Source organism: Acinonyx jubatus, chromosome A2 (genome assembly GCF_027475565.1).
Source record: "Acinonyx jubatus isolate Ajub_Pintada_27869175 chromosome A2, VMU_Ajub_asm_v1.0, whole genome shotgun sequence".
Lineage (NCBI taxonomy): Eukaryota > Metazoa > Chordata > Mammalia > Carnivora > Felidae > Acinonyx > Acinonyx jubatus.
In genome coordinates this window covers 94,697,897-94,711,000 of record NC_069383.1, presented here as the reverse complement: position 1 = coordinate 94,711,000, position 13,104 = coordinate 94,697,897, and the positions used below count along the sequence as shown (strand labels likewise).

Here is a 13,104-nt window from a genome sequence, read left to right as displayed (position 1 = left end):
GTAGTAGAGAGAACTAAGTATTCACCCGCTGTACCTTCAGGAACTATATTTCAGAATGTACTCACTGATTCCAGGATTGTTTGGGCTCATCAGAGACAAGTCTGTATTTTAGAAACCCTCCTCTCTTACTCTTCCTATGATCATGATGGCTTCCAGCTCTCCTGCTCTGAGACCCACATCTACTGCTTCTTTCATGACCTGTTTCAAAGCTCGCCTTTTAAAGAAGAATATTCTAAGTATTCTGAAAATATACTTCTTACTCTATTGACCATTCTCAGGTAGGAAAGTTTATAGTACTTCCAGAAGAGTGAGCCACACCCTCTAAAGTCTGCCAGACTCTCATCTCACCCCTTAATTTTTCATTGCTCCTTTTGTGTATTATACATTATCCTCTCTTTGATATCCTCTTTTAAAAATACAAGTCTCTGGGAAAGAACTAACATTAGATCCTTAATACTTTAGTATGAATGAGATTATTAGACTATGTCCCTTCCCTTTGGCCCAGAGCTCTTATCAGAGTTCTAAGTACCTAGAAGAGAGAATGGATGGTGAAAAAAAGAGAGAGACAAAGTCCATAGTGAGAGAAGCTCACCATTTTTTATTCTTCAGCTTTCCTAATTAGACACATAACTATATTTTGGTTTAGTGTAAAAAGTAAGATAATGGGGATATAGCCAAATTACCTAGGTTAAAAATCAGGCACTACCACTAACATTGGGCAAAGTACTTCATTTTTCTATCCCTTGGTTGTCTCATTTGTAGAACGAAAACACTGTTGTGAGCATCACATGAGGTAGTGCATATAAATTCTTAGAACAGTGGGCAGTACAGAATAAACACACAACATTATCTTCCTTTGCTTTTCTCTGCCTTGTCTCATGCAATATGTGCAGCTCTAAGGCCTAGGATTCTGATGTTGTCATGGACTGACAGTTGAAATCCTCACTTGCCTCTCTCTTTGTATCTTAATAATCCACCTTCGTCAATAAGTAGAACAGCTACTGCCTAGGACACCTGTCCTGCTTCTTCATGAACATGTTTTCGTAAAGACAAAGATCTCTGTTAAGTCACAGCCTGGTTGTTATTAGCTTAAAACAGTGGGAAACTTGAGAACACAGAGTGCTTCATTTACCTCTACATCTCAGCGCCTCATGCGGCATCTGGAAAAGGACAACCATGGGAAGTACTGGCTGGACTGAAAATATATATTGTGATAACAACAGTTACACTTGGGGTTTACCCTGATACCTTAGTTTCACAATGTCATCTCTCTCATAAGCTGCAAGCACTCTATAAATCTTGTCAACTATATGATATTATACTTGTTCAACATGGTTTTGAACTGGGAAACTATTCCCATTTAGAACAAAAAAGATATTTACTAAACACCAGTAGGTGCTAGGCAGTGTGCCCAGTGTTTGGAAATTGTAAGAAAAAGGAAAGACACAGTTCCAACTCTGTGCCACTTACCTCGATTTCTGTTCCCTAAGGACAACACTTGCCCTCTCTGCTCCTATGACACCACTCTCAACTCTCCACGTCATCTCCACGCACAGTGAGAAGGATTTCAGAATCATATCCACAAGTTTTATTCACACTTGATTGCAAAACTTACCAAGACTTTTCTCGGTGCTGTTTATTCTACTTTCTGACCCTGAGTAGTAATAGCTTAATAATGCTTGCAATGTAATTTGCAATATGACTTCCTTTTAACCCAGTGACAAAGATAAAAACAAACCATGTTATTTATCTTTAAATTGTGTGATGTTACATGTTCTCTGAACAACAGGGCTATTTGTACTTTGCCTACTTTCTTATACCAAGCATATGTGCAACAATTGTATTTATATATTTATTTGATTGTGGTTAATAGTTGTATAAATGTGCCTTTATTCTGAGCCTTTCCTGGTACCTTCCTTAGGGCGGCATGACACCCTTCAGCTCTCCTTTATGGTTAAGTACACATTTTCTTTTGAGATCTGAGTTCATAAGAAAATTTTCTTCCCAGAAGGCACATGCTCCAGATAATCTTCCTGCTTTCTTCTCCCTGGACTGACATTTATTTCCCAAGGGTCTCCTCATCTTCTAATCACAAGCAACTGACAGACAACATGGTAGACCCAATAGAGTATGGACTCTGAGTTTCTGCAACTCCTTACATTAATAATTACTGCCTATCACAGTTATTAACCTCTGGGTCATTATTTCTTCATCTGAAAAATCAGGCTAATAAATACTCCTTCAGTTGGATTTTAAGAAGACTCAATGAGATGATGGCTGCAGAACGCGTGGAAGAGTCTGATGAATGTTAATTCTTTTATCCCTATTTTGCTGACTGGATTCAAGACTAGAGTAACCATTCCCCTATGGATTCTTCCAGCTTTTCAGTCATAAAAGATTCTTCTGGGTACATCAAGAATATATCAACTGTTCAACATTTAGAAGAAAGACACTGCCAACAAAGACTAATTTCAATTCAAAAGCATTTTGCTAGAATCTAAGGGGGATTCAAAGATGAGAAAGAAAGATAATGTTTCTGACACTAATAGCCTGAATACTGGAGTTACAATCTATATTAGGAAAGCATCAGTTGTATTCGCTCTTTCTCTGAGCACTCAGTATCTCTCAGCAACATCATTTATTTTTTTTTCTCCTCTTATTTGTCAACAACCTTTTTAACACACTCTTTAACACATCAGTGTGCTTTTAATGCACAATCCACTTTGTACATTAGAGCTCTTTCTTTTAGGACAGATCTCATCTCCTTTTCACTGCTGTTCTAAGACATTCCACCAAACTTTAGTGCTACTCATGTATGGACTTTACTTATATAAAATTGACTATATTAATCAAATGCCAGACTCTGAGCAATTCATGTCAAACTCCAAAGGCTAATTTAGAATCTGTGGGGTTATACAGGTACATAAGGTAAAAGCCACATAGTGATAAAGAAAGCAGAAATGTATCTAATGTATCTAATGGTATCAGTAGCACAAGGCAAGATACCACAATAAGTGGGGAGGGGTAGATAAAAGAATAAGGGTTGCATTATTGAAGCTGAATAGAAGAGCAAAGAACTAGGTCACCAGGCTACAGGGATGAACCAGGGAAAACAGTGTCATCACAAGTTGAGGGCCCAGGGGAGCTATGAAGTCAAAAACAAATAGGGAACACACGAGTCAGAATTGTTCAGAGGAATGAAGGAAATCAAGGTATTTAGACAAATCAAATACTTTTGAGGTAGCCACCTTAATAGCACTTTGTCCTGTCCAGTTTTTAAAGTGTACTCTTACTCCACAGGGACTGAGTACTCACATGACTCCCGACAAGCCCAGGTGAAGTTATGAGTATTGCTCAGAAATTATCTATAGCACTTCTGAGAAATGCAGTTCAATGTCCCATTCTACATCTTAGGTCGTAATTCACCTTCCTCCACGAATTTCCAATTTAAGACCTGCTTGATCAGTTTGCCACACATATTTTTCTCTCAAGTTGATGTGAGCTAATAATACAGTACAGTTGTTAAGCAAGTGAGCATAATTGCATACACTTTTAATATTAACATAAATTTACAGTCCGGATAACAGAACTCCTGGAACTTATGGTTTTCAAATCTCATCTAAAGTACTTCGTGCAATTTGGAGCTCTGATTTTATGGAATCTTCAAAAAACTTAAGGACAACCAGAATAGCAAAAGTTCTATAGATTATTTTGGAATTGAAATTTTTGATGGACCTACCAGGTTCATTCTTTTTTTGAACATACTAAAAGGAGAACTCCTAGATGATTTTGAAATTTTAAATACTCCCATGTTGGGGCGCCTGGGTGGCTCAGTCGGTTGGGCATTGGACTTCAGCTCAGGTCATGATCTCACGGCTCGTGAGTTCAAGCCCCGCAACGGGCTCTGTGCCAACAGCTCAGGGCCTGGAGCTTGCTTTGGATTCTGTGTCCCTCTCTCGCTCTGCCTCTCCCCTGCTTATGCTCTGTCTCTCCCTCTCTCTCAAGAATAAATAAACATGAAAAAAATTTAAATACTCCCATGTTAATAGATTTATTTTGTGGCAGAACTAGGAAAAATAGAAAAATATAAAGGGAATCTGAAATCTATACATTGACAATACAGGTGTCAAAACTATGCAAAAAAGACTGATGCCTCGAAGTAGCATCCTTTTTAGCCTTCAGTTCAACAATCACTCTTTAGACCTCTTCTTTAGGCATTTAGTGCTGAACTAAAATAAGACATTCTGATTCCTAGCTACCTCTTCTTATTACCTTTGCTGTTAACGATCATTTTAGTCCTTGCCCTGCTTTTCATATTTGAAGCAGTTTGGGGGACGGTTTGTCTTCCCAGCTGCAATTTTCTCTCTCCTTGACAATGATTATTTATCCCTCAAGCTCCTCCAAGTTTGACGCATCAACTCTGTCACCACTCCCCTACAATCGGCCTTTGGTATTCATGCAGAAAAAAAGAAAACTAGGTATCAGAAATTATACCAACGAACCTGCGCCGAGTAAGAAATTTAACACCTAAGATTCGTGTTTCCTTTCAAAATGAAGACATACTCTCTTATTGAACACATTAAAATTACTGCCAAATTTCTTAGTTCTGGATGAATACCTGAAGAGAAAATCTTTACATTTTTAGTTGTTTTAACCCAAGTAACACCATGTTCTTTCTGCAATCATTGTGAATTAACAATTATGCAGGCAAATGATAAAAAATCAAGCCTATTAGGATTTTTATTGACGACATGATGCTCTTCAGAGGCTGGACACCGTTGAGCAGGGGTTTTCAGCTTCACTCTGCATTCATTTTCAAGTAAAGCACAAGCAATTTATAAGTGATGTTTAAAGTAGACTGCCGATAAAATACACTATTATGCTTTCAATCACAATCGGGGCTGCTCTCTCGAGTTGGGGTAGTATGGGATTAGAATGAATGTACTGGTGCTGCATTCAGTCCTGAACAAGGGTTTTGTTTCTACCACGTGGGTTGGTGGAAGTAAACCGAGGTCTTACCTGTGCCCTAGTTCGGTTCACAACTACCTGTGTCACCTTGAAATGGTCGGTTATCCTTACTGGCACTGTTCAAATCAGGATAATCTAGGGTTCAAGAAAAAACTGTAGGGGCGCCTGGGTGGCTCAATCCATTGGCCCACCAACTTCCGCTCAGGTCATGATCCTGATCTGGCAGTTCGTGAGTTCAAGCCCCGCCTAGGGCTCTGTGCTGACAGCTCAGAACCTGGAACCTGCTTTGGAGTCTGTGTCTCCCTCTCTCTGTGCCCCTCCCCCGCTCACACTCTGCCTCTGTCTCTGTCTCTCAAAAATAAATAAACACTGAAAAGAGAAAGAAGAGGAAAAAAAAAACAAACTATAGAAACCATGAGGGTAAGTCAAGCAGGCAGAGCTGGGCGGCGCCCAGTACGACCAACCTTTACTCTGCGGCTTCCACGGCGCCCGTGGTGCCCACCTTCAGTGCCAGGGGTTCAGACTCATCCCGCGGGGTATCTGACATCACGTGAGCCGACAGCACTGACCCAAGGGAAGGTCCGAGGCGAGCAGCGGCTCTCCGCACCCGGCAGCCCCTGCGGGAAAGCCTGGGCGGCGCGCGATGCCTGCCGGCCCGCTGGGCTCGCAGAGCTTGTCGGGATGTGGAGGTGGGGCGCTGCCGGGACTGGCCCCTCTCCCCGGATCGTGTCTTTCTCGGTGACTTGGCGCCGACTGATTCCAGATTTGCTCCAAGTCCGCTGGACCCGCCCTGCTTTTCACCCGGACTGTGAGCAGAGGCCTTGCGTCCAGGCTGTAGCGCCAGGCCAAGTCCACTGGCCTTGGGAGCAGGCCTCATTGGTTGGGGACCGAGGCAGCAGCCACACCTTGGCGGACTACTGCTGGATGAAGCCTCGAAGTACTGAGAGGGGTCTGAGAGCAGAGACATGAGGACAGAGATTTAGGCCACAAATTTAACTGAAGCCTCAATGGAAAATATTGGGGGGGGTGGTTTGCGTGGAGGAGGTCTCCAGCGCGGCATGGTGCCTCTGAGTCCCTGGTAGAGGGGACTGTACAGGTATCTTGAAGCCGTCATCACTGGTGCTGAAAGCAAACCTTTTGGAACCTGGAAACCAATACCTTTTGGAACCTGGAAACCAGTGCTGATCCACATCCTGCTCCAAACCATGGGGCTGTGAAGGAACCATTTTCTATATTTCTGGTCTCTTCTGGAAGCTCCTAGGTAGCACCAAAGTCACATCTTGGGACAGATACACGCCGACAGTTGAGGGGTGGTGTAGACTGTGGAGCAGTGACAAAAGGACCATCCTGACCATGAGGATACTTCAGCCCTGCCTCCCCTGCCTTTGTACATACATTCGTCCTCTTCAAAAATGCTTTTAGAAAACACTAACTATATTGAAAAGCCCTTGGTACTTCTTGGTCATAACCCACCAATCTATACAATGAGTTGCGGATATCAAGTTGGAAAAGAAAAAATGATTGAAAACGGTACACTTTGAGGAACCAGATAAGCAAAAGTAAACAAGGTGAGTCTGAGAAACAAATTGCACCAAGAAAAGTACCTCTTCCAGTCTTCTCCAAAACTTTTTGCTTCCACCCTAAAAGGAAGTAATGGTTCGCCAACCCCCACCCCTCCCCTGCCAGTAGTGGAAAATCCCTGATAATCACTAATAGTCTACTGTTGACCAGAATCCTTTCTGAATTAACATGTATTCTCTATGTTATATGTGTTATATACCATATGCTTACAAAAAAGTAAGCTAGAAAAAAGTGTTATTAAGAAAACCGTAAGGGGGGCATCCGAGTGGCTCAGTCAGTTGACCATCAAACTTTGGCTCAGGTCATGATCTCAGTTTCTATGTTGAGGCCTGGCATGGGGCTTGCTGCTGTCAGCATGGAGCCCACTTAGGATCCTCTCTCTCTCTCTCTCTCTCTCTCTCTCTCTCTGCTCCCCCCCCCCCCATCATGGTCTCTCTCTCTCTCTCTCTCTCTAAGTATAAATAAAAGAAGAAAGTCATAAGAGAAAATGCATTTACAGTACTGTACTGTATTTTTCAAAAATATTTCCATATGTAAGTGGACACTCATGGATCAAACCCATGTTGTTGTTCAAGGGTCAAACTGTACTAGTTTTTCTACAATATGTGTTCATGAGACATCTGACTCTTATTACAGCCATTTATAGGAATTTAGCCTATAGTATTTACTAATGGTGGAGAGTTAGGAACCAATTATAGTGGGTATTTCTTTTCATATCCATTCTGTTTTCTCTGTGTTTTGTTTAGCTTTTGTTGTTGTTATTGTTGTTTTGCATATGTGTAGCCAAGGGGGACATAAATGTGTGTACATACATCTGAATGATTCATCTGCTAGAATTTCTATAACTACATCTTTTAATGAAACAATTATTTGTTGAGGTTGGCATTTAGCTTTAGTCAGGTGATGAGAGATTAGATAAACATTCCAGCAAAGTCTGTATTTTGAAGTCCTGCCCTTAAGGAGCAGAGAGAAAGCCTGTTCATACTGACACATACTTCCAAATGCCTAAAAGATGGTAATATGCCTGCATCCACCTGCTTATTCACTGTTTATGATTCTTCTTCAAATAGGCTCTAAATAAGTATTTCTTTTTGCTAGCTTACTTGACCTTGTTGAACAACTTGTGAACACAGAGGAAAACCTTACAGAGAATCAAAAATGCATGAACTGATCAATATTTGTTAATACCATATGTGGTCCTGTGAAAACACATTTGGGACAAAATTTTTGGCTCCGTCCCATTCTTCATTTTAAGTTTCCTCAGTGTCTTATTTATTTATTTATTTATTTATTTATCTATCTATCTATCTATCTATTTATTTATTTGCACACACCCATTACCCTCAAAAGTCTTAGCTGACTTAGAAATGAGTAATAGGTAAAGCAAGTAGAAACTCTCAGAAAAAGTCCTGCATTTTTCACAGATTAAAAACATGACTATCTTCAGTAATTTAAAAAGTACACCCCACTGGCTGAGAAAAATAATTTAAATCATGGCCCCAAGCATGTTTAGACTTTGGAACATGAGGCAAGTTTTAAGGAATTGCAAAATAGCTTTTAAATTTTTATTTTTATTTTTACAAAGTTTTTTTTTTCAATTAAATACTCCCTGTCCTGTACCCCATTCCACCTCATTTTTAGAATGTTCTCTTGTAGTGATGGTTAGCAGTGCACTTACATATGGCCAAAGGGCTAACAGAATATTCCACTGGGGTTTGAGGAGCTTAATTTGTGGCATAAATCTCTGTTCTCAGGCCTCTGCTCTCAGACCCCACAGGGCTGTCAAGTGGTGCTGGAGGGCAGTAGGACTTAGTTATAAGTTTTAACTTTTATAGCATTTCACATGACTCTTAAGACAATTGTTTTCCACTGGATTTCAGATGAAGCTGTTAGTTCCTCAGGAGTCCCCCATCTGGATTTCCATTAATCTTAGTAACAGGCTCAGATCCTTTCACACTCACATGCTTTGTCCGCATCTGTAACAGGGTGATGGTGAATGGAACAAATTACTATCTTATTGTTTTCTGGTATCCCTACTCATTACAAAATATTCCATAAAAGATGGTACCTTGTGGGTGGGATTTGTAAAAAGGGCAAAACAGGAATTTAAAGAGATTAAAACATACACATTTGATTTTGTATTTAAATATGTTTTTCTAGAAAGACCTTCATGCATGTTATGTTGGAGGGGGAAAGGAGTTAACTCTGTTAAAATAAGGATTACTGAGATTACATAGAGAGAAATCCATCTTTTTAGGCATTTTTAAATAAGATATACCTGACATAAAGCAAAATCCCTCCTTTTTAGTGAACGGTACAAATGTTTACAAACATGAACAATCGTGTGGCCACCACTAAAATCAATCTCTATAACATTTTTATCACTCCAGAAAGTTTTCTTAGGCTCCTTTGTTGTCAGTTCTCTCACCCCACTGCCTTGCAACCACTGATCTGATTTCTGCCCCCTTTGTGTCTAGCTTCTTTCATTTAGCATGATGTTTTTGAGATTCCTCCATGTTTTCCCAAGTATCAGCAGTTCATTTCTTATTATGTTTGAGTACAATTCCATCACATGAATGTATCGCGATCTTTTTGTTTCCTCACTAGTAGATGGACTTTTTAGTCATTTCCGGTTTGGGGTTAGTATGAAGAAAGCTGCCATGTGCCTTCACATACGTGTTCGTGTGTAGACAAATGTTTTCATTTACCTTATATTAAATACCTAGAAGTGGGGCTGGTAGATTTTATCACTGTATATTTAACATTATAATAGACTGTTAGACTTTTTCAGTGTAGCTGAACCATTATTTTATTCCCACCAGCAAAGTATGAGCATTAGGGTTGTTCCAAATCTTCATCACCACTTGGATTTTTGGATTTTTGTCAGGTTTTTATATTTTGTTTTTTGTTTGTTTTTCTTTGCTATTCTGTGTGTGTAGTGATATCACACTGTGGTTTCAGTTAGAATTTGCCTAATGACTAACAATGCTTTATATGTGTGTATGTGCATCTATGTATAATAATGATATATATATATAAGTATATATGATGATATGTATATGTAAATATATGTATATATGTATATATATATTTAGGGTGAGTGTTGCAAAGCATGTAGTGTCTTATACAATGAAGACATGTTTAGTAATCTCACTCTGGGGGATTGAGTTTGATACAGTGGGAAAGTGGAGAACTTTTGCAATCAGGCAGATAGATAATGGTTTGAATTCTGACTAGTGTAGACCTCTGTGCTCCTGTTTCCTCATTTATTAGATGACAATAATAATACCAGTGTCTTACAGTTGTTGGGAGAATTACATGAAATAACATATCTAATGCAGCTAGCAGAATGCTGCAACTCATTTTCCCTCTGGGGCAATGCTGGCCTTAACATACGTGAATCTTCTGTAAAAATATCTCCCAAAGAGGTCTGATGTCTGACCCTTTAGGAGTCGAAACTTCATCTCTTGAATGCCCTACATGGAAGGGGACGTCTTGGGAGGGTAAAAAATAAACAGCGACCCCACAAAGGGTCAGTTAGTCCTCCAGTGTGTTCTGCATCATTCAACTCATCTCTTCACCATTGTCCTGCTCTTTAATTCTATGGTGAAATAGCCTCTCCTCTCACTAGACCATGTACTTCACAGGGGTAGGGACTATGTGTTATTCACCTGTGTATCTCTCTTCCTGAATGCTGCGTCTGACTAGAGGTCACTTGGTACCTTAGCAGTGTTATACCTACAGCCTGAAGATTGGAAACACTCTTTCTCTTTTTATAAGGAAACAATGGTTTGTCATGGGATTGACAGCAGCCAGTGTTTGGACGTTTAAATTTATGTTTTGTCAGAGGGTTAAGGTCTAGTGTCAGGTTTACATTCTCTCTAGCTGGTGTTTATGTACTCAGTTTGGCAAGCTTAGCTGGAGAGTTCCATTAGGCTGTGGGATAGTATATATTTCTCCCTCTTCTTGCTCAAGCCAAGAGCATACATAGTTCTGCTGCCCCAAAACTCAAGTAGCCTAGGTATTCCAAGGAAGCCTTGTCTTTTGAGATACTAGGAAGAAACTGACTCAAAGCCTAAACCACATACAGCCAAAGCTTGGATTTGGTGGATTCATTTGATTTAGGGATATCATTGCTATACCTTGTATGTGCTTCCTTTGTCAAACTCAGCCTATTTCCTTTATTTTCACAGAGAAGCAAACAAAATAAACAACCACAGACCTAAATCTACCACATTAATATTCCAGCAACACAAACAACTTAAAAGTAAATATTAGACATCTCCATGCTCATAAAAAATGCTTAGTTTTTCAAATACAGTTTGACATCCTGATATGTTGCCTACGTTTCTTTCTCCATCTCTCTATCTTGAATGAACTAAATAAACCAGCAAAACCTTCCCTTTTAAAAACCAGAAGATTGTTTCCATTTTCTTATAAATAGCATTACATTCCTCTTTTTGTTCTTACTTGTAAACATCAATTTCCATTTCCATGGTTCTGATTCTAGACTTCATCATCTTTTCAGACTCCTATAGCCCCTTCTTCGCATCCTTTTAATACCACTAGCTGTCTCGAAAATATAGATACAGTCACAGAGATTTTGCAGGGAGAGGAGATGTCTCATATTCCTTGCTTATAAAATAACAAGTTTCTTGCCATTACTACTATCTAAGACCCTCACAATCTGGCCACAGATTAACTTTTTCCAATGAACATTTCAACTTAAATATGTGAAAATGATTTGAAATTCTTCAAGTATATCTCTAAGTTTCTTCATTTTGTGAGTTCAAGACCAACATTTCCAAATGCCTTAGAGCTATTCCTCATGGATGTCTCTTACAAACACTTCAAAATGAAAATGTCCCAAGTCAAATTAATTATTTTAGTTTTTTTATCCTCCTGAAACAACCCTCTAAGGATTAGGAAATGATATCCATGTTGTAAAAAGAAAGGTGTAACCTAACAACACATAGAGTTTGCTTTCTGGTGGCCTAGGCATGAATGGCTGTGGGAATTGAAGGAAATTCTGACATTATTAACTAGAATATTTCTTGTTATATCGTGCATATTTTGGGTGAGAAAAGTGACTTGGTTAAGCAGATTTTAAATTTTTATGATTGATTGATTGGTTGATGAAACTAACATATATATGCCAGTTAAGGCTGGGTCTAAGTTGGAAGCATCATGAGTGGCCTTTCTAAATTAAGAAAATGACAGGCAAGTTGTTATGCATTTCTTTAATACATAGATCATGTTGTGGCTTGACAAATGATATCTTTCTCAATACTCTTTTTATGCAGTGCTGGTTGCTGGGGAGTGGTGAATATGAATTTGCATAGGGACCAAAGGACCTTCAGGAAACAAATGGATTGAAACAAGAACTCCTTCTGTTACGGGTTTCTATATTATTAGATATTTGCTGAATGATTTCAATGTATGCAAATAAAATTCACTGATAGGAAATGAATGCTTTCCCATGTGTCTCACCACTCCCCAACCTAAAACAATGACAGAATGAGGTCTTAGGATGGAAGTGTGGACTGAAGACTGAACTGAAAGCCAGAGCCTAGCTTGTCTGTTGTGTAAAGAGGTTGGTCTGAATGCAGCATGTGATTGAATCCTGAGTTCTCCTGTGATCCAGCTGGGGTAGGATAGTGGGCGTGTTTCACAACAGTGGCTTAGCCCCAGGTACTATGGGAATATAAATTAATGAGGTAACACACATTAGTGATTAAGCACAAGGAGTCTATAGCCAGATTGCTGAATTCAAAACCCATTCTGGGCAAGTTACTTGTCCATGCATCAGTTGATCTACCTATACTACAAAGATACTAATATTACATATTTCCTAGGATTGTTATGGGGATTAATAAGTTAATATTTGTAAAGTGCTTAGAATGATCTCTTATATACATAGTAAGTGCTATGTGTACTTATAACACATAAATGCGTTTGTTATATACAATGGAATCTCAGAAAGCCAATGGCATAGCAACTGTAAGAATGGCAGTGGTCAAACTGTCCTCTCTTTAGGAACCAGTTTTTTTTTATAGGGATTAAAATATCTAACACTTTAGTTACCTAAAAAATAATACACTGTTTTCCTAAAATACAGTTTCATTTTAATTTTGTTTCCTTGTGTATGCATGAATATTTTAAAAATTAGAATACATAATAGTTCTAATGTTTTATTTAAAAACCCATAGCTGAATATCCTCTTACAATTGAAACAATTTTCCCCAGTAATGGCTTTTAAACCGATTATACAAATGTAAATGCAGATGTTTGGGTACCCTAACATAAGGCTGTGTCTTTGGGCTTGTGTGTACAAGCAGTCAGATGCGTGTAAGTCTGGCAAGTTGCAATTCCTGTTTGTAATAAACACCAAAATAGAAAAGTGGACTGTTTCGGAGACCTACCCCATTAGAAGTGACGTATCACATTCATTTCTCTGTCTCGTTTTGTGGCCTGAAACTGGGCATTGTCCCATTTTGTTAACCTCAAAGAGTCTATCAGACATTTGATCATCCCCTTTCACTAAAATTAAAAATT

General features: G+C 39.1%; 1 long non-coding RNA gene across 1 annotated transcript; it reads left to right on the top strand.

The window, feature by feature from the left end:
• The first annotated feature begins 6,011 nt into the window (after positions 1-6,011).
• LOC128314823 (uncharacterized) lies at positions 6,012-12,015 on the top strand. The gene is made up of 2 exons (XR_008296919.1): positions 6,012-6,536; positions 11,853-12,015. It is a non-coding gene; the product is annotated as an uncharacterized LOC128314823 (long non-coding RNA).
• Positions 12,016-13,104: the final 1,089 nt, after the last annotated feature.